The 23,945-nt window shown below is 43.0% G+C and overlaps 1 protein-coding gene and 1 pseudogene across 1 annotated transcript in view; one reads left to right on the top strand and one right to left on the bottom strand.

The window, feature by feature from the left end:
* Positions 1–3,904: 3,904 nt before the first annotated feature.
* The window catches only part of LOC115475089, a 43,372-nt pseudogene continuing 23,331 nt past the window's right edge, over positions 3,905–23,945 (bottom strand).
* PLEKHM3 (pleckstrin homology domain containing M3) overlaps positions 15,506–23,945 on the top strand; it is a 481,342-nt gene continuing 472,902 nt past the window's right edge. Inside the window, exon 1 of the mRNA XM_030209838.1 lies at positions 15,506–15,584. The gene's annotated coding sequence lies outside the window, so the exon portion shown is untranslated. The remainder of the gene's footprint in view (positions 15,585–23,945) is intronic.

Genomic DNA, 23,945 nt, shown 5'->3' with positions numbered 1-23,945 from the left:
GGTGAGGGATGGGAGGGGCTGAAAGAAAGAGAGAGATGTCAGGTCATGTGTAGGGGATAGGGAAGTGGAGGGAGAGATGTTGGATCCAGGGTAGAGAGGATGGAGCAAGAGATGCTGGACCTGGGGTGGAGAGGAGGAAGAGAGAGAGAAATGTTTGGATCCAGGGGCAAAAGGGTTGAAAGGAGAGGAACAACGGAAGTGAAGAGAGGGGAGAGATGTTGGACCACAAGGTGCATGGAGGGAGGAGATGGATGCTGGACTAGATGAGGTGGGAGGGGAGAAGGAATAAATTTTGCCCCATGGGGAAGGGAGGGAGAGGGAAGTTGATCATTACCCTCTGTTAGGGGTCCTCAGACTATTACCCCAGTGCTGATGCTGGAGCTTGTAGCTGACACATGAGCTGTGGATGGCAGAAAGGGCAGATGTTAAGGGAAGGGTATAGGAGAAGTGTTCTAATGCTGAGACCAAGTGTATTAGTAAAAGAAAATGTCCAAAGGTACACTACACTTTATTTTCAATTAAGTGTCAGCTTTTGAAATGCACAGTTCTCATAACTTTTGTATTTTACATAGTACAGAAGGAAATGCATTTGTTTCTCGGTGTTGCATTGCATTCACATTTCTCAGAGTTCCTATTTCTAGTTAGTGGTTACTAATTCAGTGTTTGATGCTGTCTGTATTTTGCAGGAGTGATAGAAGTAAGGTTGTCAGCCGGTAGTTAGTTTCTGTATGGGGTTCTGTAGCAGTCTGATTTGTTTTTCTAGCAGGAAATATATTGGTATTCTAGGGCGCTGCCTTTTAAAAGGTAGAGTTGTTGCTATTTGAGTCCTGGATGTTAGAGTTGCTTTATTTTGATAGGATCTCTATACAGATCTGGAGCGGGTGTTTTCCAAGGTTTGGTTACTAGAGCTCTTAAGAGTTTGTCCCCGCCCTCCCCAGTCCATAGTGCTATCAGCCTTTCTTAATATTTCTGCTCAAGGCCCTTTCAATCCTAGCTATGCTACTGGCTGTGGATATTCAGCAGCATTGTTCAGATAGGACTACGGAACATTCTTACAGGCCACCTTGTAATAGTAAAGCAAAACTTATCCGGAGCATAAAAATTGTCCTATCTAGATAACTACATTTTAGGGCTGTACATTGATTAAAAGGTTTAACTGAATGATTAATCACTACAAAATGTCTTTAATCGCACGATCCGAATGGGCATCACCTCCTCCCATCTCCTCCATGGGCACCATCCTCTTCCCCTCCAACCATTTTTCCTTACCCTTCCCTTCCACTCCATAGGCACCATCTCATCCTCTCCCTTACCCTCCATGGGCACCCTCTCATTCCCTTCCCATCCCCTCCATGAGCACCATCTCCTCCCTTCTCTCCATTCATGATCACCATTGTTTCCCTTCTCTTTCCTCCCCTCTTTGATCCTTCCAACCCTATGTCCAGCATCTTTCCCTACCCCCTCCCGCATCTCTCTCTTTCCTCTTTCTCCCACCCCGCCCTGGTAATCTATCTTCTTTTTTTCTGCTTCCTCTTTCTCCCATGGCCCCCGCCGTGGTCTGTACCTTTCTGTCTTTTTTTCTTCTTCATCTTTCTCTCATGATCCCTGCCTTTGCCATGGTCGTATCTTTCTCTGTTTTCTTACTTCTCACCCAGCTCAAAGCGTCTCTCTGTCACAGGAAGTTCTGAGGCAGTTATCCAAGTCTTTCTTACTCTTAGCTCTGATAAGAAGCAATTTAGTTTTATCCCTGTTTAGTTTTAGATGACTATTAGTCATCCAACTGCTAATCAAGGAAACACACATCTCTATTCTAGGTCTAGTCTCAATTATATTAGTGTATATTAGGATAAGATCGGTGGTATCATCGGCATACATAAAAACTTAGAATCCTGCCTTTTCTAATTTTGTGGCAGGCAAAACAGAGGGAACAACAACACACAAAAATCATCAAATAAGGAAAATGTATCAGGCCACAGATTGGACAAACAAGGCAGACTCAGACGTCAAAGGAAGCAATATTTTATTCAAACACGACATGACCTGTGTTCCGGCTATTGCGTGCATCAAGGGTCTGTAACAAAAAACAACAAACAATATCACGCATTTCAAATTAAAACACAAAAATAATAAAATCCAAGTCACATTAACATAAGACAATAAAAGGTACAATGAACATAGATACCAGTCAGAATTGATAAGACATATTTGTATTCTCCTAGGTCCTCCTCACACCTCATAACCTGGCTGTGGACAACATCTTTAAAGCAGCAACAGATAGCTATGAAAATCCAGTATGGAGCTTGTAAGACTATATGCATCGAGAGGCCTTGTAGAAGTCCTGCCCCTCGTATGGATTTCTTAAGGAAAAGGCAGTCCATGCAGGAAAAGGAGCGAGGCTACCACAGCACGTATCAGCATGCACAGGTTCATAGGCCTCACACTGGATTGCCATATCTCTCTATTTCTGCATTGCATTGAAGACTGCTGGGCATAGACCTAATCAGCTGTTTGGGTCTATGGATCGCTGGACCAATTTGGGGTGGTTTGGGCGGTATTTATATTACAGTCATGTGGTAATTAAAGAGTCACTAGTCATTTTTGGCTTCTTGCCCTTTCTTCCTGCTATCACAGCCCATGCATGCTCTATTTGGTTTCCTTGCTATTTTCTACAGGAGGCTTCTGCTATAAGAAAAGGGATAATGAGGCTCATTCATAGGGAAATGAGGAGGTAATCCATCTGAAACTTTTTCAATTACACCCAATTTGTCTCTATTGGCACACTTCAACAGCTTCTGCTTTGGCTTTGAACACTAAAGATGCTGATTTGTCAATCTTGCTGAATTAGTATTTATCTTGACTTCCTTCCTTGGCCTCAAAATGAACAACATACATAAAGGTTAAAATTCCAGGTTTTATTTTAATTTCCGAGTGGAATGTAGTGGAAAGATACACAGCTGCCAAGTTACCAAGTTCCAGGAAGGAGACATTTTGGCCAGTCCTGGTTTTCAATTTATATCCCGAGAGCTGCCAAATTAACCAGTTCCAGAAGGAAGATTTTAGGCCTGTCCTGATACGCTAACTTGCAGCAATGATTTTAATGGACAGAATTATGGCCTACAAATTTATGATTGCTTTTGGTTGTTAAGTTTTAAAACTAGACTTTTTGTCCGGTCCTCTCTCCCAATGCACTATGGTAATCTCTGATTCTACTTACTGAAATCAGTGCCACAGACCTCAGCATGCATCAAGATAGTGTCAGGGCCAGCTTAATCATTAGGCAGACTAGGCTGTCACCTACACTGGCAGATTCTATGGCACAGCTCTCAATCCAGTCCTCGGAGCAAACCCAGCCAGTCGGGTTTTCAGGACATCCACAATGAATATGCTTGAAATAGATTTGCATACCAAGGAGAGGCAGTACATGCATATTCATTGTGGAGAGCCTGAAAATCTGACTGGTTTGGTACGCCCTGAGGACTGGGTTGAGAAGCACCTTTCTATGGAGCTGCAAAGAGCAGCACTGGCAGAGATGCCAAGTTACCCAGTTCCAGGAGGAAGACTTTTTGGCCAGTCCTGGTTTAAAACTCACATTACAAAGCAACTTGGTGTTTCTAGTCTCTGATTCTAACCATTGAATTCAGTGTTGCGAGTATCATAATGCATCATGATAGAGTTGTTAGAAATCCATGATGGCCTAAAATCTCCCTCTTGGAACATGTAGGAGCCAATAGGTGCTGAGCACCATCAGTATTGAGGAATCTCCTTCATTGTGTAAGGTAAGGGTAAGCATAATGCATTTGATATACTGCCTTTTTTCAAGTTTAAATCTTTTTATTAAATTTATTTAAAGTAACCATAACAATACAGTTGTACCAAACAATGCGGTATCAGGAAAATAAGTACATTACAGCAACTCCTGGGAACTAGTTTTCTTAGTACAAAGCACCACAAAGTTCTGAAATGCACAGAAAAAAAAAAAAAGCAGGTGGAAACCAGTCTGTTTCATTCATGACTTTGTTTAAGGAATGATGAATTCTGAACAAAAAACCATGTCAGAAATGTGCAAACTTAAAATACCACATCCTCTCAGGCAGGCAGGTACTTTGTTCATTCCAACTGGACACACATAGCCTGTATCGGTTATACCAGCTACAGCAAACTAAGGTTAACTACAAAAGCTTCCTACAAGCTGGTAAAGCTGCACGATAAGAAACTCTAGCAGGAGAGCCAGCATGTCCTTGATCGGTCTTCCTCTCTGTAGTGGTGACAAATGTACCATGTGAATCTGTAACTTTGTAGGAGATTTTGTACAAGTAAGGTTGAACACCCGTTAAACTTCTGTCAAAACCATTTTCCAATTTTATACAAACGTAGAGTCAAATACAGTTCTGTGCAACATATTTTTCAAACCTCCAGTCACCTTTATTAACAGTAAGATGGAGCTTCGAGTGTAAATCTTGTTTAAGATTTGTTTCTGTTGTAAATCAAAATGCTCCTGGAACACAGTGTTTTTTTTTGCTACTTTGTTTATTGTTGACATTTATTTTTCCTCAATTTTCTGTCCTAGTCTTCCTCCTAGTGTGGGCTCGATAGATACTATTAAGATATTTCTTTATTATATGCAATTTCATTTATAATAGTTTGTATTGTTACTATTTTTCTGTACAAGCATATATGTAATATGTAAATTGCATTAAAAAAAACAACAACACATATTATCCACCTCTGACTGCTTTGGCTTCTGTGGCAGATATTCATGCCTGTTCATCACTTCTACAATTTTGATCTTTTCACCAAGTTTCTCCTCCACCTTCTTGCTCATCACTCAAGTTCACATTAACCTTGAGTGCATCCTTGATTGGTGTGGACCATCATCTGAGAAAAGCCAACACAATTTATTTTTTTTAGTAAAACTCTAGGGATACCTGTCTTAGTCTACCACTTCCAGCGTTCTATAGGGCATCCTAGAAAAGAAAGGAAAATGAATATTAAATTCAGTCAGCAAAAACACAATATAAATATATGCTAGTATAAACATTGCTGGATTTCCAAATTCGCAAATGACTATTAAATATCCAATTCAGCTTTCTTCTGTCTGGCTTATGAACTTAAGCTGGCCATTATAGCTTGTCTATATATAGGCTGAAAATCACTTCTGCAACATTTTTATTATACTTTGACAAATGTTGAATACAAGTTGCATAAAAGACTCCTCTAAGTTAAGTGCTTCCATGGACCTTTCCGATTTCTTTTAGTTTATGTGGAGGGGCATTTTCAATATGATGTCTAAGTCCGACTTTGGACGTTTTGCACAAAATGTCCAAAATCCGAATAGGAAAAAGGTAATTTTCGAAAAAAGAAAAATGTATTTTTTTTCGAAAATACAATTTCGAACAAGGTTTTGTTCTTTGTATGCGTTTATTTTTAACCATTTTTGAAAAAAAAAAAAAAAGTCCAAATAAAAAAAATGTACAAAATCAAGCCACTGTGATGTAGGAGAGACCAGCATTTTTGCTAGACTAGCCCCCCACACATCCCAGGAGATCAATGAGGCAGCCTAGAGGGAACGGCTGTGGACTTTAAATAAATGTTCTCAGGTACACATCTCACTGTTGCTTCATCTGCTGAGCCCCCAAAAGCCCAGTAACCTCAACTGTACACCACTACAAGAGCCCTTATGGGTGTAGGGGGCACCCATATATGGGTACAGTGGGTGTCTGCAGTGCACTACACCTACCACTAGACTACTCCAGGGACCTGCATGCTGCTCTAATGGACCCGAGTATAACATCTGAGACTGTAACAGAGACTGGTAATTACTATTTTTAATCACATTTTTGGGGGGTGTGGGAGGTCAGTGACCAATGGGGGAGCAAGGGGAGGTAATCCCTGATTTCCTCCACTGGTTATCTGATCAGTTAGGACACCTTTTTGTGCCTTACTCATTCTAAAAACAAGTCTAGCTCAAAACATCTTAGTTTTAGTCCTGGACAGTTTTGTTTTGTTCCATTATGGCTGAGAAACGTCCAAGTGTTAGGAACGCCCAAACCCTGCCCTTAACACCCCCTGACATGCCTCCTTGAGTTCTGGGCGCACTGCAGACGAACAGCATAGAAAAACATCTGAAAAATAGGTTATGCCACTTTTTTGACATTTTTTTCTTTTGAAAATGAGCCCCTTTCTCTTTTGGGTTTACTTAATGAGCATACTTGCAGATGAAGTGTTATAATGGGCTCCATGACTTGTTTACACAGATGGAAAACTCTACTTTACCTTGAAATCTCCCATAGCCTCTCTCAGTTCTGTCAGATGACACTCTCACATAAGTAAACTCACATTCAAAATCCCTGTGTTGAGATCCCACTGTTCCAATGGAATAGGTCCCTTCCTTCTTTCAATGTAATTTCCCAGTGTTCTGGAGGAGGATGGGGGCTGCAGCAAAGTCTGCACTGTTTCCTCAATTCACCAACACCTCCAGTACTTCTGACTGACAGTTATCTCAATATCGTATAATGTAGGAAACAATTCACACTCAGGGAACCTTTCCTCTTGACAAACCTTATTTGAAAATTAGAAAGAGTAAGAAACTCAAAAGGTATCAAAATAAAACTGAAGTTCAGCTGCTTTTCATAGGCAAGGATGAAAAACTGGCACCTATCTACCATAATGCCTGAAAAGTTTATAGAATAACGTTCTTAGGAAATTCTTACATTGGTCTAATAAGAAGGTATTTCACTGTCCTCAAAGTAGAGGAGTGTGGTAGCTGTGTTAGTCCACTCTTAAGGTTATCAATAGAAATCAAACAAAATAAAACATGGAAAAGAAAATAAGATGATACCTTTTTTATTGGACATAACTTAATACATTTCTTGATTAGCTTTCGAAGGTTGCCCTTCTTCGTCAGATCGGAAATAAGCAAACGTGCTAGCTGACAGTGTATATAAGTGAAAACATTCAAGCATTACTATGACAGTCTGACAGGGTGGGAGGATGGGGGTGGGTCGGAGGTATGCATGGGGACATCAAAGCATATCATTGATATTCTAACAGGATGGGTGTGGATAGGTGAGGGGTGGGGTGATCAACAGAGACATACAGCTTTATGGTTTATAATGGGCTAGGAACCCCAGATCCTTGTTAAGTCCTTTCTGTTGGGTGTTAAAATATTCAATCATTCTGACTTCAAAGGTCTTATGTTCTTGTATGGTTTTAAAGTTACCTTTCAGTATTCTCACTGTGAAATCACTGGTACAGTGTCCTGGTTCTGTGAAGTGCTGTCCCACCGGGGTGGGGGCCCTACTGGCTGTATTGTTCATGTGATGTCTATGTAAATTGAATCTTGTCTTAAGCATCTGGCCTATTTCTCCAATATAGCATCCTTCGTTACATTTTTTTACACTGAATGAAATTTAAGAACACAACAATAAGGAAAATCAGCCAATAGAGATTTAAGGCCTGACCATCATCCCAAAAGAAAAAGCTTTAGTAAACGAAACCCATAGAACAAACTAAGAATAAGATGAATGGTGGAATTTATTCATACCTGTTAATTTCCTTTCCTCAAGTCCTACTAGATTAGCCCATACCAATGGGTTATGTCTCTTCCTCACCAGCAGATGGAAGTAGAGAAATCTGAATTTTTCCAATAACATCACTAATGTAAGGGCTGGAATCTTTCAGTATTTCTTTGCTCAAGCAGTTTAGTATCCAGACCAAAACAACTTTCCCCATAGGGGTGACCCCTGCAGAACATTACAATTAACCACAATTCCCTACTTACTTCAAGCAAGGAAGGAGCTGAATGAAAACCCTAAACAATCCTTAATACTGAAGTCTTCCAGGGCAGGTCCCAGAATGTTTAGTAGGACACAAGGAAAGGAAATTAACAGGTATGAACAAAATTTCTCCTTTATTATAGCCCTATGAGACCAGTCCACCAAAGGAATGTACAAAAAGCAGTCCCTGGCCAGAGCCAAAGGTCTCTATTCTATTGTCATCCTTCTCGATCTATCTGCTGCTTTTGACCCTGTTGATCACAGCCTACTCCTTGATACGCTGTTCTCACTTGGATTTCAGGGCTCTATTCTTTCCTGGTTTTCTTCTTATCTCTCCCATCGTACTTTTACTGTATATTCTGGTGGATCCTCCTCCATTTCTATCCCACTGTCAGTTGGTGTACATCAGGGATCTGTCCTGGGACCTCTTCTTTTCTCCATCTGTACTCTGATCTCATCCCATGGTTTTCAGTACCATCTTTACGCTGATGACTCCCAGATCTACCTCTCTACACCAGAAACCTCAGCAGGAATCCAGGCCAAAGTATCAGCCTGCCTGTCTGACATTGCCGCCTGGATGTCTCACCGCCATCTGAAACTAAATATGACCAAGACTGAGCTTCTTATCTTTCCCCCTAAACCAATCTCTCCTCTTCCCCCATTCTCTATTTCTGTGGATAACACTCTCATCCTCCCTGTCTCATTAGCTCGTAACCTTGGGGTCATCTTCGACTCCTCGGTCTCCTTCTCTTGCACATATTCATCAGACTGCTAAAACCTGTCATTTCTTTCTCTATAATATCACCAAAATTTGCCCTTTCCATTTTGAGCACACTACCAGAACCCTTATCTACACTCTTATCACCTCTCGCTTAGACTACTTCAACTTGTTTCTCACAGGTCTCCCACTTAGCCATCTCCATAGGCGCCCGGTATAAGAGGCTTGGAGAGGCTAAGCCTCCCCCCTGCTGCAGCAGAATGGATCAGCTGTGGAGTCCAGCTGCTCTGAGGGGATTAAATTGTTGATTTACCTCCATCCTCACAGCAGGAGCTGCAGTGAAAGTCCTCTAGCAGTTGTAGAAATTGGTGTATGGTTTGTTTACCTTACTGCTGGGAAAGCAGGGGTGTTGGCTGGATGTGTCCTGGGTAGAAAAGATCATTTTATTTTCATTATAGTGTTTGGAATATGTCCACTTTGAGAATCAGGTGCTCAACATTAAAAGGTTGTATTTATTTACTTATTTATGGCATTTTATCCCACATTAAACATGAATTAGGGTGTTTTGTGGCTCTACATGAGAATTGTGATGATATGATCCCTTGTTTCATATTGTTGACGGTCTGCATTTTCTGTATGGGTGGTATATTGGTGTATTAGGTCTGCCCAGTGTAATATTTATAGTACAGTAAGGTTCTAAGTGTGTTTTTGGACAAAGTTGTGCATAGTGTTTTGCAGTTGAGCGATTGTGGTTAGAATACGCTTTGAGCAACCACTTTATTCTTTGACATATGATACATATCTAATATCTAAATTTAGTAAAAGGTATTGTGACTTTTATTTTTATTTATTTTTTCTGCGTGTTATCAATTATGGATTTAAGCTCCACCCCTGGCCCCACCCCCTTTAGCCTGCCCAAACAGTTGGGCAACCGACCGCCAGGGCCGTGCCTAGGGTCTCTGGCGCCCCCCTGCAGCCTATCAGTTGGCGCCCCCCCTGCAGACTATGAGTTGGCGGCGGCGGCAGCGCCAGCGCTGCCCCCCCCCCCCCGTGAAAATGATCGCTCACCACTTGCCACACTGACAGGAATTGTCAGCAATATTCTTAGAAAGAAATTGCTATACATTGCAAAATAAGATAGCAGATGTAAATTCTCAAAGTGGACATATTCCAAACACTAAAATGAAAATAAAATGATTTTTTTTCTACCTCTGTTGTCTGGTGACTTTCTTTTTCTGATCATGCTGGCCCAGTATCTGATTCTGCTGCTATCTGTCCTCTTAACTCCGTTTCCAGGGCTTCCTTTCCTTTCCTCCTTTCTTCTTCATTTCTGGTCCTCAGCTTCTGCCTATTTTCTTCATCCATGTGCAGTTTTTCTCCTCTCTTCCTTTTCCCTCATTTCATCTCCTTCATCTCTCTTCCTTCCCCTCTATGTCCAGCAATTTCTCCTCTCTCCCTGAGCCCTGCCCTCCCAATCCATGCCCATCCATGCTCCCCTGTCCCCTGCCCCCTCCATTCATCCCTTTCCAGCAATTCCCCTCTCTCCCTGAGCCCTGCCATCTCAATCCATGCCCATCCATGCTCCTCTGTCCCCTGCCCCCTCCATTCATCCCTTTCCAGCAATTCCCTTCTCCCTGAGCCCTGCCCTCCCAATCCATGCCCATCCATGCTCCCCTGTCCCCTCCATTCATCCCTTTCCAGCAATTCCCCTCTCCCTGAGCCCTGCCATCTCAATCCATGCCCATCCATGCTCCTCTGTCCCCTGCCCCCTCCATTCATCCCTTTCCAGCAATTCCCCTCTCTCCCTGAGCCCTGCCATCTCAATCCATGCTCCTCTGTCCCCTGCCCCCTCCATTCATCCCTTTCCAGCAATTCCCCTCTCTCCCTGAGCCCTGCCCTCCCAATCCATGCCCATCCATGCTCCCCTGTCCCCTCCATTCATCCCTTTCCAGCAATTCCCCTCTCTCCCTGAGCCCTGCCATCTCAATCCATGCCCATCCATGCTCCTCTGTCCCCTGCCCCCTCCATTCATCCCTTTCCAGCAATTCCCCTCTCTCCCTGAGCCCTGCCCTCCCAATCCATGCCCATCCATGCTCCCCTGTCCCCTCCATTCATCCCTTTCCAGCAATTCCCCTCTCTCCCTGAGCCCTGCCCTCCCAATCCATGCCCATCCATGCTCCCCTGTCCCCTCCATTCATCCCTTTCCAGCAATTCCCCTCTCTCCCTGAGCCCTGCCATCTCAATCCATGCCCATCCATGCTCCTCTGTCCCCTGCCCCCTCCATTCATCCCTTTCCAGCAATTCCCCTCTCTCCCTGAGCCCTGCCCTCCCAATCCATGCTCCCCTGTCCCCTGCCCCCTCCATTCATCCCTTTCCAGCAATTCCCCTCTCTCCCTGAGCCCTGCCATCTCAATCCATGCCCATCCATGCTCCTCTGTCCCCTGCCCCCTCCATTCCTTTTCCAGCAATTCCCCTCTGTCCCTTCCATGACCCCCCCCTCGCATCCATGCTCCTCTCTCTCCCATGTCCCAGCCTGGCCCGCCCTCTTCTCCCCCCCCCCTTCGCATCCATGCTAAGTAGTAGTAGTCGTTTCTCCCCTGCCCTCCCGCTCCCATTGTTCAACTGCGGCTGCCCACCCTCTTCTCTCCCCCCCCCAACATCCCTTTTCTTTTTTTTTTTTCTTTTTAAATTTACCTCCGTGGCGGTTCCGGCAGCGCAGCATCAGGGAAGGAGGCGGCGCTCCCGACGTCTAGCCTTCCCTTCGCTGCGTTCCGCCTTCTTCTGACGTGACGTCAGAAGAAGGCGGAACGCAGCGAAGGGAAGGCTAGACGTCAGGAGCGCCGCCTCCTTCCCTGATGCTGCGCTGCCGGAACCGCCGCCACGGAGGTTAATTTAAAAAGAAAAAAAAAGGGAGGGCGAGCGAGGTGAGCATGGTGCGGCGGCGCCCCCCGACGGAAGCGCCCCCCTGCCATGCTTACCTCGCTTACCGGGTCAGCACGGCCCTGCCGACCGCCTATGGCCATCTCTCTCCTCTTCAATCTGTTCAAAATTCTGCTGCATGACTTATATTTTGCCAGTGTCGCTATACTCTTATTAGCCCTCTCCTCTAGTCACTTCACTGGCTCCCTATCCGTTTCTGCATACAGTTCAAACTCCTCTTATTGACTTATAAGTGCATTCACTCTGCAGCTCCTCAGTACCTCTCCACTCTCATCTCTCCCTACACTCCTCCCCGGGAACTCCGTTCACTGGGTAAATCTCTCTTACCTGCACCCTTCTCCTCCACCGCTAACTCCAGACTCCGTTCCTTTTATCTTGCTGCACCATATGTCTGCAATAAACTTCCTGAGCCGGTCCGTCAAGCTCCATCTCTGGCCGTCTTCAATCTAGGCTAAAAGCCCAACTTTTTGATGCTGCTTTTAACTCCTAACCCTTACTCACTTGTTCAGTACCCTTATTTTGTCATCCCCACCTCAGTAATTCCCTTATCTCTTATTTGTCCTGTTTGTCTGTCCTAATTAGATTGAAAGCCTTGTCAAGCAGGGACTGTCTCTTCATGTTCAAGTGTACAGTGCTGCATACATCCAGTAGCGCTATAGAAATGATTAGTAGTAGTAGTAAGAAAGGCCATGGAATCAGCCTGTAAATACGAATCGCTGCAGGAAAAAGTGACGTGTGGCAAGAAGGAAGGGAAGCGAGAAAAGTGGTGACTGCTCCATGCATGCACATCTTCCTTACCCTGCCCCCACAGCTGCAGACTTGGCTCGGTGGTGATCAGGGCCGCTGAGAGGGGGGCAGGGGGGACAAAATTTCCTGGGCCTCCAAGGGGGGCCCGGCACCGCAGTCCCCTCCACCCAGTGGTGTGCTGGAACTGGCTCGCAAGAGCCGGTTGTTCTTGAGGGCGAGCCGGCTCTCCTCCCTCCCGCCCCTGAGCTACAGGGTCCCTCCGAGTACCTGAAGAAGGCATTCTTCGGGGCAGGCAGAAAAGATGCCCAGTCTTGCCTGCCTCTTGCTGGCGCTGACCCTCCCCCGCTGCCAGATCGCTCTTTAAAAATGACTGCCGAGACTTCCAGTGGCAGCCTCGCGAGACTTCTGAAGTCTCGTCGGCCATTTTGAAGAGCGATGCAGTAGCGCCACGGGAGAGTCAGCGCCGGCAGCGGGCAGGTAAGACTGCCTGCCCCGAAGAATCCACTGGACAACCTGGGTGGCTGGAGGGGGGGGGGCAGAGGAGCGAGGAGAATCGCTGGGCATGGGTGGCTGGAGGGGGGGCAGGGGAGCGAGGAGAATCGCTGGGTATGGGTGGCTGGGGAGTGAGGCGAGTCGCTGGGCATGGGTGGCTGGAGGGGGGCAGGGGAGCGAGGAGAATCGCTGGGTATGGGTGGCTGGAGAGGGGCAGGGGAGCGAGGAGAATCGCTGGGTATGGGTAGCTGGAGGAGGGCAGGGGAGAGGAAAATCGCTGGACATGGGTGGATGGAGGGGAGGGCAGGGGGGAGAGGAGGGTTGCTGGACATGGATGGATGGAGGGGAGGGCAGTGGGGGAGGAGGGTTGCTGGCCATGGGTGGATGGAGGGGAGGGAAGAGTGAGGAAGGAGATGAGATAAGGGAAAAGGAAGAGAGGAGAAAAACTGCACATGGATGAAGAAAATAGGCAGAAGCTGGATCCACTGGACAGTCAAGTCTGCGGAGGACCCAGCTTTTACTTACAGATGTAGGGCAAGAAATGAAGAAAGGCAGAATGTAAAGAAATAAATGGAAAGAAAGCCCTGGAAACTAAGTTAAGAGGACAGATAGCAGCAGAATCGGAAACTGGGCCAGCATGATCAGAAAAACAGTCACCAGACAACAAAAGTAGAAAAAATAATTTTATTTTCATTATAGTGTTTGGAATATGTCCATTTTGAGAATCAGGTGCTCAACATTAAAAGTTTATATTTATTTACTTATTTATGGCATTTTATCCCACATTAAACATGAATTAGATTGGAACCTGGGATCATTTAAATTTTTTTTCCTGGAGTAATGCATTGCCCCCCCAGGCTCTCTCCCCGGCTATAGCCAGCTCTGCAATTTGGGGGGGGGGGGGGGCGCAGAGGTGGACTAGTGAGAGTCTGTTGTTAAACATTTACCAGCACACCACTGCCTCCACCCGCCCCCCTCCGTCCACCACTGGACCTGGCCCCCCTGAATTCAAATCATAGCGCCTCACCTCGACCTTGCTCCCTGTGAAAAAGCGCAGCAGCGTTAGTCTGCAGATCGCCTCCCTTCGGGCCTTCCCTTCCTGTGTCCCGCCCTCGTCTGACGTAACTTGCAAGAGGGTGGGACACAGGGAGGGAAGGCTCGAAGGGAGGCGATCTGCAGACTGCCGCCGCTGCGCTTCTTTCACATGGAGCGAGGTCGAGGTGAGGCGCTATGATTTGAATTCAGGGGGGCCCGGCCCGGTGGATGGAGGGGGTGGCGATAACCTCAGGTGGCAGGGGGGGGGGGCCCTGGCCCAGTCTCTCGGCGGCCCTGGTGCTGATCACAAGGGGATGAAAGGAGAGCAGCTGCATATTAAGCTTCACACTCTTCATCTGCTGCTCAGTAGGGCTCTGACACACTCCTCTCCTCCTTCCTCAAGTCCCCTACTCCTTCGGAGGTCTCCAGAAGACAAGTTTAAGGCTGGACGGAGAGGCACACCGTCCTTTCTGAAGGCCTCCAGAAGGAGTGTGTGGTAGGGGTGGGAAACTTGACACCCTGGATCTTGTTGATTAAGATGTTTGTAGAAGGCAGGGTGGAAGTAGCATTAGGCTACTTCGGTACTGTCTGAAATCTGAAGGCGAGTAACCAGGTCACCGGGAACAACATTTTATGTTGGGTGTGGGTAAAGAAACCAGGCTTCCTGGAAGGGAAATGTGTTAAAACAGCAAAAGCGAATGATTTCTGAAAAACAAATTCTAAATGTGCATGTACTATACAAAATGCAACAATAATTTCAAAATACAATGACAATTGCATTTGAATACAAATTGGTGCAGCAAAAATTAAACTGCTTGTCTGAACTATTTCTTTTTATTAAAAAAACAAACTGAACTCAAAACCTGTACTTCATGACACAGTTACTATTACCGCAGATGGGGTTCAAACTTTGTCCTTGTGTTATTCTCTGCTGTTACTCTGATTACTTTATAAATTCTTTCTCTGTACCACTAGCTTTTATCTTTATTCATATTATCCATTTATTTACATTGTTTTGGTACACTCAGAGGCATATTTTCAAAGCACTTTGGGAGGCTAAGTTCCATAGGTTTCTATGGAACTTTGGGAGGCTAAGTGCTTTGAAAATGAGCCTCCATGTACACATACGGATAAAGTGATTTGATTGCCCCTTAGTCTATTTTAAAGCATGGAAACAGAGGTTAATAAATAAAAACTGAAAGAATAAAGTGATACTTTTCTAAACTGGACTAACTTACTCCACATTTAGTTAAGTAGTAATTTTGGCACCACTCATGCACACATGACAGACCTTTTATTTAGCTGATCTATGTTACATTCAGAACAGCATAATTTCATGCTCTACCTGAAGTGGCCCAGGCACGAATTTAAGGGGGAAAAAAAACACAAGACGACGACTTATTGCGATCAGCATCTGTGCCGATCTTATAACTCCCCGGTGCATTAGCACTTACTGCTTTGGTAGTTAAAAAAAACAACAACCCACGGTTAACTAGAACTGTGCAGCAAGTCCTCCGAATCCTCGCTTAAGTAATTCAGCACAACTGCACTTGTTCTCTGCTTGGGCTCATGCAGCAGAGCTCACACTGATACCTGCACAAACCAGAGACATCAGGAGTTATCCCCCCATGTACACTGGCGGCGTGTAGGTGCAGCGACCGACATTCAATACAGCGATCATCTGGCTGCACGTGTGTAGGTCGTCATCGCCACACGCATGCGCCACTAGATCAGGTGACCCCCCCACCCCTGATACTGGCCCGTGCGTGTGTCGATGTGAGCCTTGCTGCATCAGCCCAGAGAGCAAGTGCGGTTGCGCTGAATTATTGAAGGGAAGAAAAAGGCGGTACTTGGACGTCCTTTCGGACCCTGCCTGGGTAAGTAGTTGATTACTAAGAGGTTTGTACACTCGCATGTGAACCGCGCAGCAACGGCTTCCAACCCTGCAAACCCCTATCCCGTACTGCTCTTTACTTCCAACTTGTCTTGGAGATCGCAACCGGCCACAACCCACCACAGGCCCCGCTGCTTCTCCTGCGTCCCGCCCTCCTCTGACGCAACTTTGGGAGGAAAGTTGTGTTCTTAGAGGGGGCGGGGTACCGGAGAAGGGAAGCTACGGGATTGGTTGTGGTTGTTGACGGGACGATCTTAGATATGATAAATTTGATGGTAGGACGGGGGTTGAGAAGGGTTTTTGAGGGCGATGGGAGGGAGGAAGAGGGAGCTTGAACCGGGGACTCGGAGAGTGAAAGAGCGAGGTAGCCCAAGGGGAAAGGAGACCGGTTTCGGAGTGCGTGTGAAGAGGGGTGCTTGGCGTATATGGGGGTATCCAAATGCGTGTGACTTGGTATCTTTGGAGGCAGAATGTGGTCATGCTTGGGAGCTGAGGTTGTAGAATCCGCATCCTGCCCGTATTTCCTACCAGGTGCAAGGTTACAGATTTAGGGAAGAGCCCTTGGCTGAACAGATTATTTTTAGCGACTGTCTCCAAGATGCTGTAGTGTCCACTCAGATGTATGGCAAGGTTCTGATTTGATGCTTGGCCATGTAAAACTTGATAAAATATTGAAGGTATGATAATTGCAGATTGGCTCAATAAAGTTTAGATTTTTAAAAAGGCTGTACAGAAACGGGGGTAAAGCTACAGCCAAGTTGTAGGTGATACCTTTTTATTGGACTCATTTTAATATCTGTCATTAGGTTTCAAGAGATGTGTTCTTGGATTTGGATTTTCCATTTGATTACTGACTTAGCAAATCTGAGCTCAATGCCAGTTGTATTCCCTGCTCACCTGGGTTTACAATTTAAGGAAGCCATTTACTCAGTGTTGTGTTAACCCCCCATGGGGCTCTGGACAAACTTTGTGGATGGGCTTCGCCCCACCTGGTCCAGCAGTAGAACTTACCTTCCTAAGGGGCCCTTTTACTAAGGAATGTAAGCACCTTTTGTGCGTCCAACGCGCATCAATTTGGAACTACTGCCTGGCTACCGTGTGCCCTGGGTGGTAATGCAATTTTTTTATGCGTGTGCCCGATATGTTCGGCAGAAAGTATGTTTTTTATTTTCTCCTGCGTGGTGCTAACCAGACGGTAATTGGCTGTGTACGCATGCTGATGATTACCGCCTGGTTAACGTGTGAGACCTTACCTAAGTCAATGGGTGGAGGTAAGGTATCAGGCCCAAAATGGACGTGTGCTCATTTTTACTTTGCTGCATGTCTATTTTCAGCAAAAAAAAAGGCATTTTTTGCTGGTACATTCAAAAATGGACTTGCACATGTCCAGTACACATGTCTACACCAGTGCAGGCCATTTTTTAGTGCACCTTTGTAAAAGAACCCCTAAATGGGGATATAAAAGCCTGGAGCTGCCATTTGACCATGCTGCTGTGGTGCAACCAGTTCCAGTTCCGCCCCTTGGATTCAGGAAGTCGCATCAGAAGGGGCAGGACTGGCAGAGGTGGAGACTAAGGAGGTTGGAGAAAGGCTTATGCTATCTCATCTCCTGTTCTATCTGGCTCATTATGTGGCTGAATCCAGTAGGCAGAGCTTGCCACCACATTGAGTTACCCAAAATAATAGCAAATGCTTATTAGAAATAAGAGCCTGTTTATATGTGGTTCATCTGTAAAATGTCTAAAGCTGTTCCAGTTGGATAGGTAGTGCTTTAAAAGGTGGAGGATAAAGGATTTTATTTTTGACAGCTTTTTTATTTATTTGAAAGCTTTCCATATATAGATATGTCGTGAAATGAAATTGAAAATCACTAAAAAGCATAACAAAATTATTGCTGCTGGTAGAAACAGCAGTAATAAACTTTGTGCTCATCTTTCTACATTGTTCTATGTAGTACAGTAATACATAGTCAAATTTAAGTGAGGATATCATGTTTCCTGATGGGTTCATCTTAACTGTTGCTGTAATCTGCTTTGGGAAGCTTGGTGTTATAAAGATGGAATATATTGAAATTAATTTTACTTCCATTTAAACTCTGCTTTCATTGAGGCGCATGGAATCGCATCTTTACTTCATCTGTTTTGTAGAAGTTTACATTTTAGATACACAAATGGGTTCTGTTTTGAGCATGTTTCAGGGATAGTTTATAAGTCAAAACAATAAAAATAACTATTTTGTTTCATGGAGATATCTAATTTGTCTAAACATAACTAAATGGGCTATAAGCCCCTAATGCAGTCCATTGGTTTTCTTATATTTTGTTCTTGTGATGACTTATACAATTGCAAAACTGAAAACTGTTATCTCTTCTAGCTGGTCGATAATTAAAAGAGCTCATTGTGAATGCTGTCCACCCTAAAAGGTTGTTTTGTGGCTGTACATGAGGAATTGTGATTCCATAAATAAGTGTATTTTTGTTCCTAGTCACACATCCAAAGGTTATGTAATCCTTTCAAGAAAGTCAGTTAATTGTTTAACTTATTAGTGGAACATAACCACAAAGGCATGGGGTATGGTTGCATTTTCAATATGCTAGTTAGAGCCCAGCTAAGAAACAGGTTATTTTGAGATAGTCTTCACTGCACCAAATTTGCTGTCCTTGTGCCATCATCACCCAGTTGGATAGGCAGTGCCTTAAAAGGTGGAGGATAAAGGATTTTTGTTTGTTTTATTTGACATGTATATCCCACATTATCCCAAGCAAACGTGGGTTCAATTTGGCTTACATTTGAAAATACAGTGAGACAGAATGTTAAAATTCAGTAACATCATGGGAGCAAGTTGATAGATATGTCTGAAACATTTAACAAAGTTGAGATTACCATATATGTCCAACTGTGCATTTAAAAGGCTGTTCTTTAATGATGCCACATGTTCAGAAATCATAGCCAATAGACAGTTATTCAGACTTTACCATATGTACACACCAGAACTGGCATCTGTACTCATATAGCAAAAGTAAAAAAAACAACTTCTACAGAGTATATCCAAAACTTAATTTTTATGTTTAAATCATCTTTATTCAAAGCACAACATGTTGGTAGATGAGCTTCATACAGAACAAGACAAACTAGTGAACCATCTAACATGGCACAGTATAAACGTTTACAGAGAAACATAGTCCCTCCCGCTCTCCGCTCCCTTCCCTGTAAGCCCATCCGGCTGTTTCCACCTGCCAAAATAACACAGCAGATATACAGTTCAGTAGGGCCCAAAGCAATTCAAAACAAGTAAAGTCGTAAACACAATTTATACCTAATTGTTCAACCACCCTTAGGTTTCGCCTTTGGGTTTAACAAGCAAATACCATGTGCATGTAAGATCTGGATAAATGGATTAAAACAATCAAAGTTTAAAGCAAATGCCCCAAATATGTAATACTTAGTAGTAGTAATAAAACAGTGATGGAATATTCACACAGCAGGCAGCCAACAAATTTATTTTTGCACTGAAAATAATTAACTTTGTATGATCTTGGCGGCTTATAGTGTGCTGCTTGCTATTTTGTATTGTTGGCCTGCATAATAAAATCACAGTTGCAAATATTTTTCTGCCACAGCTTTAATTAACAAAAGCACATAATTTCCTACTGGATCACACTCATACACGTAACCTGACAAAATGGAGAAGATAGTTCTGTTTGAGATACTTCTTAACACAAATAATGGTCAGAACAGACGCAGTATGCTGTAGCAGCAATGTATATATCAATACTATGTGAAAGCTACAGCCTGAAATTTTTGGTGTTGTATTAATAGAAACAGAGAAAAAGCCCTCAGAAACCGCTGGCAAAATTGCCTACGGTTTAGTGTATGGTTATGTATAGTTTATAACTCACACAGCGTTTCTATCATTGGGCAAAAAACTCTGTCATTACTGGGCTATATATTTACGAGCCTCAACCATTTTACTTAATTAACAGCAATAGTTCTTTAAATATCGGGCCAAACTTATGACCCAGATTAAATCAGCAAAAACAGAGACTTAGCTTTAAACTGAATTCAAGCACTCTTCTTTATCCGTTCTACGGGGATCACCGTTTCACCTAAGACCACGGCTTCATCAGGAACGGAGTGCTAGTATGCTGAAATCTGAAACAAACATTACATAAAGTTGTAAATTGCTGTCAACAGAAAGAATATGAAAATACAGACCACATAAGAAGTCACACCACGGACAGACATACTGAATTGAAGGCATGAACTTTTTCAAAATGGCGCCTCAGCGTTCTCATTCAAGCAGCTGATTAAAATACTGCCGTCACCATGACGTACTGAACGTTAGTAAAAATTGAACCAATCAATTGAGTTGTTCAGCCCATTGGGCTCTAAAGTGTCCCATTCAAAAATCAACTTCGCTTCTTTCCTCGCTAATGTAAGTTTACGGTTGCCACCCCGATGTGATGATTTAACCCAGGCAATAGCAACGCATCGTAGATCTTCAAATTTATGTTTATGTTGAATGCAGTGTTCCACAATAGGTTCTTTGATTGCTGACCTTCTGAGATTAGATCGATGTTCGAGTATTCTGACCTTTAAAGGTCTCGTGGTCATCCCTATATATTTTTTATTGCAGGGGCACGTCAGACAGTATACAACGTGGTCAGAAAGGCAATTGGTGAAATGCAATAAGTCATAAATTTTGTTGGTCTTGGGGTTTGTGATTTGTTTGGTTTGAGTAGTGATACTGCAGATCTGACAATGGCCACATTTAAAGTGACCCCGTATTTTAATTGGATTTCTGTCACTTAGTGGTCTAATTTCTGCAGGACTGAGGATCTCTTTAATGTTTCTTGTCCTCGAGAAGGCAACACGTAAATCAAAATGTTCAAATGTGTGTGTGGTCTTCATGATTTCCCATCTCTTCTTGATCATTGTTGCTAGATATTCACTGTGCTCACTATATTGCATTACCATAGTGAATTTACCATCTTCTTGATATTTCGTATGCTTGGAGAGAAGTAAACTCCTGTTGTTGTATTTGGCCCTCCGATATGCTTTTTTCAAAACAGATCTACTATAGCCTCTGTCCAATAAATTTGACATGAGGTTATTGGCTTGAATTTTGAAGGTATGAATATCTGAACATATGCGTCTTATCCTTAGCATTTGTGAGAAAGGAAGACTTTGTTTTAAATGTGTGGGATGACAGCTGGAGCTATGTAAAAATGTGTTCCTATCTGTCTCTTTTTTGAACACTTTAGTGACAAATCCATCTGGCGTACTGTGTACTTCAACATCTAAATAATGGATACATTTAAATGAATGTTGTTCAGTAAATTGTATATTGTCATCACAGCTGTTGAGCCATATCATGAATTTATGTAGGTCTATCTCAGTGCCTGTCCATATCATGAAAATATCGTCAATGTATCTCCACCACTGAGCGATAACCTGCTGAAATGGAGATTTAACAATCCATATTGACTCAAACTGAGACATGTATAAATTAGCGACTGACGGGGCGAATGTAGCTCCCATCGCTACCCCACTCGTTTGAAGATAGATTTTATCCAGAAAAAGAAAATAATTCTCTTTCATTGCGATTCTTGCGAGTGTGAGAAGAAAATCCGTGGGTATACAATGCGGTCTTGTTCTATTATCAAGAATATTTTTGATGTTATTCAATGCTTCATCCTGAGGAATGGACGTGTATAAAGAACACACGTCCAACGTGACCATAAGGGCATCTTGATATTTGAATTCAACTTCCCCAATTTTTTCGAGGAAGTGTGTGGTGTCTCTAATATACGATGGATATTTAGACACTTCAGGTCTTAGGAAAGTATCTATGAAGGAAGATAGTGGTTCCAAAACAGAATTTCTTCCCGAAAGAATGGGTCTCCCTGGTGGATTGATAAGGCTCTTGTGTACTTTCGGTAGGAAGTACATGACAGGAATAGTTGGAGAGCTGCGGCATAGAAATCTTTTATCTTTGGGGGTAATGAATCCTTCTTCCAAAGCTTTAGTGGTGATCCGATTAATAAGGGATTTTAGTCTGTGAGTTGGATTCAACATTAACCTTTTGTAAGATTTGCTATCATTCAATTGTTTTAAAGCTTCATTAATGTAATCATTACGATTTTGTATCACAATGCCGCCACCTTTGTCGGCTTTTTTGATAATGATGCCTTTATCATCTCTCAATAAATTAAGTGCTTGCATTTCTTCTTTTGTGATGTTAAATTTTTTAGAGTGCAAGAAACTTTTATCACGTTTGTGTTTTTCTAAATCATTAAGAATCATAGTTTTAAATGTGTGTAGTGCAGGAATTTGCAAAACAGGGGGTCTCCAAATGCTCTTAGGTTTGATAGTGGTTCTGTCAAATGTGGCCTCTTGGTTATCAAAAAATAATTTGATTTCCAATTTTCTGATGAATTTTTCTAAGTCAACATGGAATTGAAAATCCCTTGATCTAATGTTACTTATCATTGAAAGAAGTCAAGTCAGTTTGAACACACTAAAAGAAGAACTTGACACTGATCTCACTACATTAAAGAGCAGTACCACGCTTGAAGAATTTGACAAACAACATTCAATCCTTAAAGACACTGTGAACAAGTTCCGTGAGAACATTAAAAAATCTAAAAGTAAAAAGCTCATTAGAGACGAGAAAGATTATACAACCAATAGAGTATATCCTTGGATGCAAATTGATGATTCAGCATCATCCTCCAATAAAAAGCGTACCTCATTTTATGACTCCTCATCATCCAATAGCAGTGGGGAAAGTAGTGACTCGAATAGGCAGAAGCCTTTTTTAGGGAACAGACAGGGAAGAGCCAACAGAAGAGGGAACACGGGACAACGGAACAGACCACGAACACGGTCTCAGAAATAGGTTCTGCAGTTATCAACTTATCAGATAGAATGTTAACTCCTGTTGAAAAATCTGTATTACTAAAAGGTCTGTCCTATGTCCCCTCCACACACTTTAATGATTTTCAATTCCATGTTGACTTAGAAAAATTCATCAGAAAATTGGAAATCAAATTATTTTTTGATAACCAAGAGGCCACATTTGACAGAACCACTATCAAACCTAAGAGCATTTGGAGACCCCCTGTTTTGCAAATTCCTGCACTACACACATTTAAAACTATGATTCTTAATGATTTAGAAAAACACAAACGTGATAAAAGTTTCTTGCACTCTAAAAAATTTAACATCACAAAAGAAGAAATGCAAGCACTTAATTTATTGAGAGATGATAAAGGCATCATTATCAAAAAAGCCGACAAAGGTGGCGGCATTGTGATACAAAATCGTAATGATTACATTAATGAAGCTTTAAAACAATTGAATGATAGCAAATCTTACAAAAGGTTAATGTTGAATCCAACTCACAGACTAAAATCCCTTATTAATCAGATCACCACTAAAGCTTTGGAAGAAGGATTCATTACCCCCAAAGATAAAAGATTTCTATGCCGCAGCTCTCCAACTATTCCTGTCATGTACTTCCTACCGAAAGTACACAAGAGCCTTATCAATCCACCAGGGAGACCCATTCTTTCGGGAAGAAATTCTGTTTTGGAACCACTATCTTCCTTCATAGATACTTTCCTAAGACCTGAAGTGTCTAAATATCCATCGTATATTAGAGACACCACACACTTCCTCGAAAAAATTGGGGAAGTTGAATTCAAATATCAAGATGCCCTTATGGTCACGTTGGACGTGTGTTCTTTATACACGTCCATTCCTCAGGATGAAGCATTGAATAACATCAAAAATATTCTTGATAATAGAACAAGACCGCATTGTATACCCACGGATTTTCTTCTCACACTCGCAAGAATCGCAATGAAAGAGAATTATTTTCTTTTTCTGGATAAAATCTATCTTCAAACGAGTGGGGTAGCGATGGGAGCTACATTCGCCCCGTCAGTCGCTAATTTATACATGTCTCAGTTTGAGTCAATATGGATTGTTAAATCTCCATTTCAGCAGGTTATCGCTCAGTGGTGGAGATACATTGACGATATTTTCATGATATGGACAGGCACTGAGATAGACCTACATAAATTCATGATATGGCTCAACAGCTGTGATGACAATATACAATTTACTGAACAACATTCATTTAAATGTATCCATTATTTAGATGTTGAAGTACACAGTACGCCAGATGGATTTGTCACTAAAGTGTTCAAAAAAGAGACAGATAGGAACACATTTTTACATAGCTCCAGCTGTCATCCCACACATTTAAAACAAAGTCTTCCTTTCTCACAAATGCTAAGGATAAGACGCATATGTTCAGATATTCATACCTTCAAAAT

The sequence above is a fragment of the Microcaecilia unicolor genome, chromosome 7, assembly GCF_901765095.1.
Source record: "Microcaecilia unicolor chromosome 7, aMicUni1.1, whole genome shotgun sequence".
In the NCBI taxonomy this organism is placed as follows: Eukaryota; Metazoa; Chordata; class Amphibia; order Gymnophiona; family Siphonopidae; genus Microcaecilia; species Microcaecilia unicolor.
Note: the sequence above shows the minus strand (reverse complement) of the source record. Positions and strands in the feature narration are given on the sequence as shown.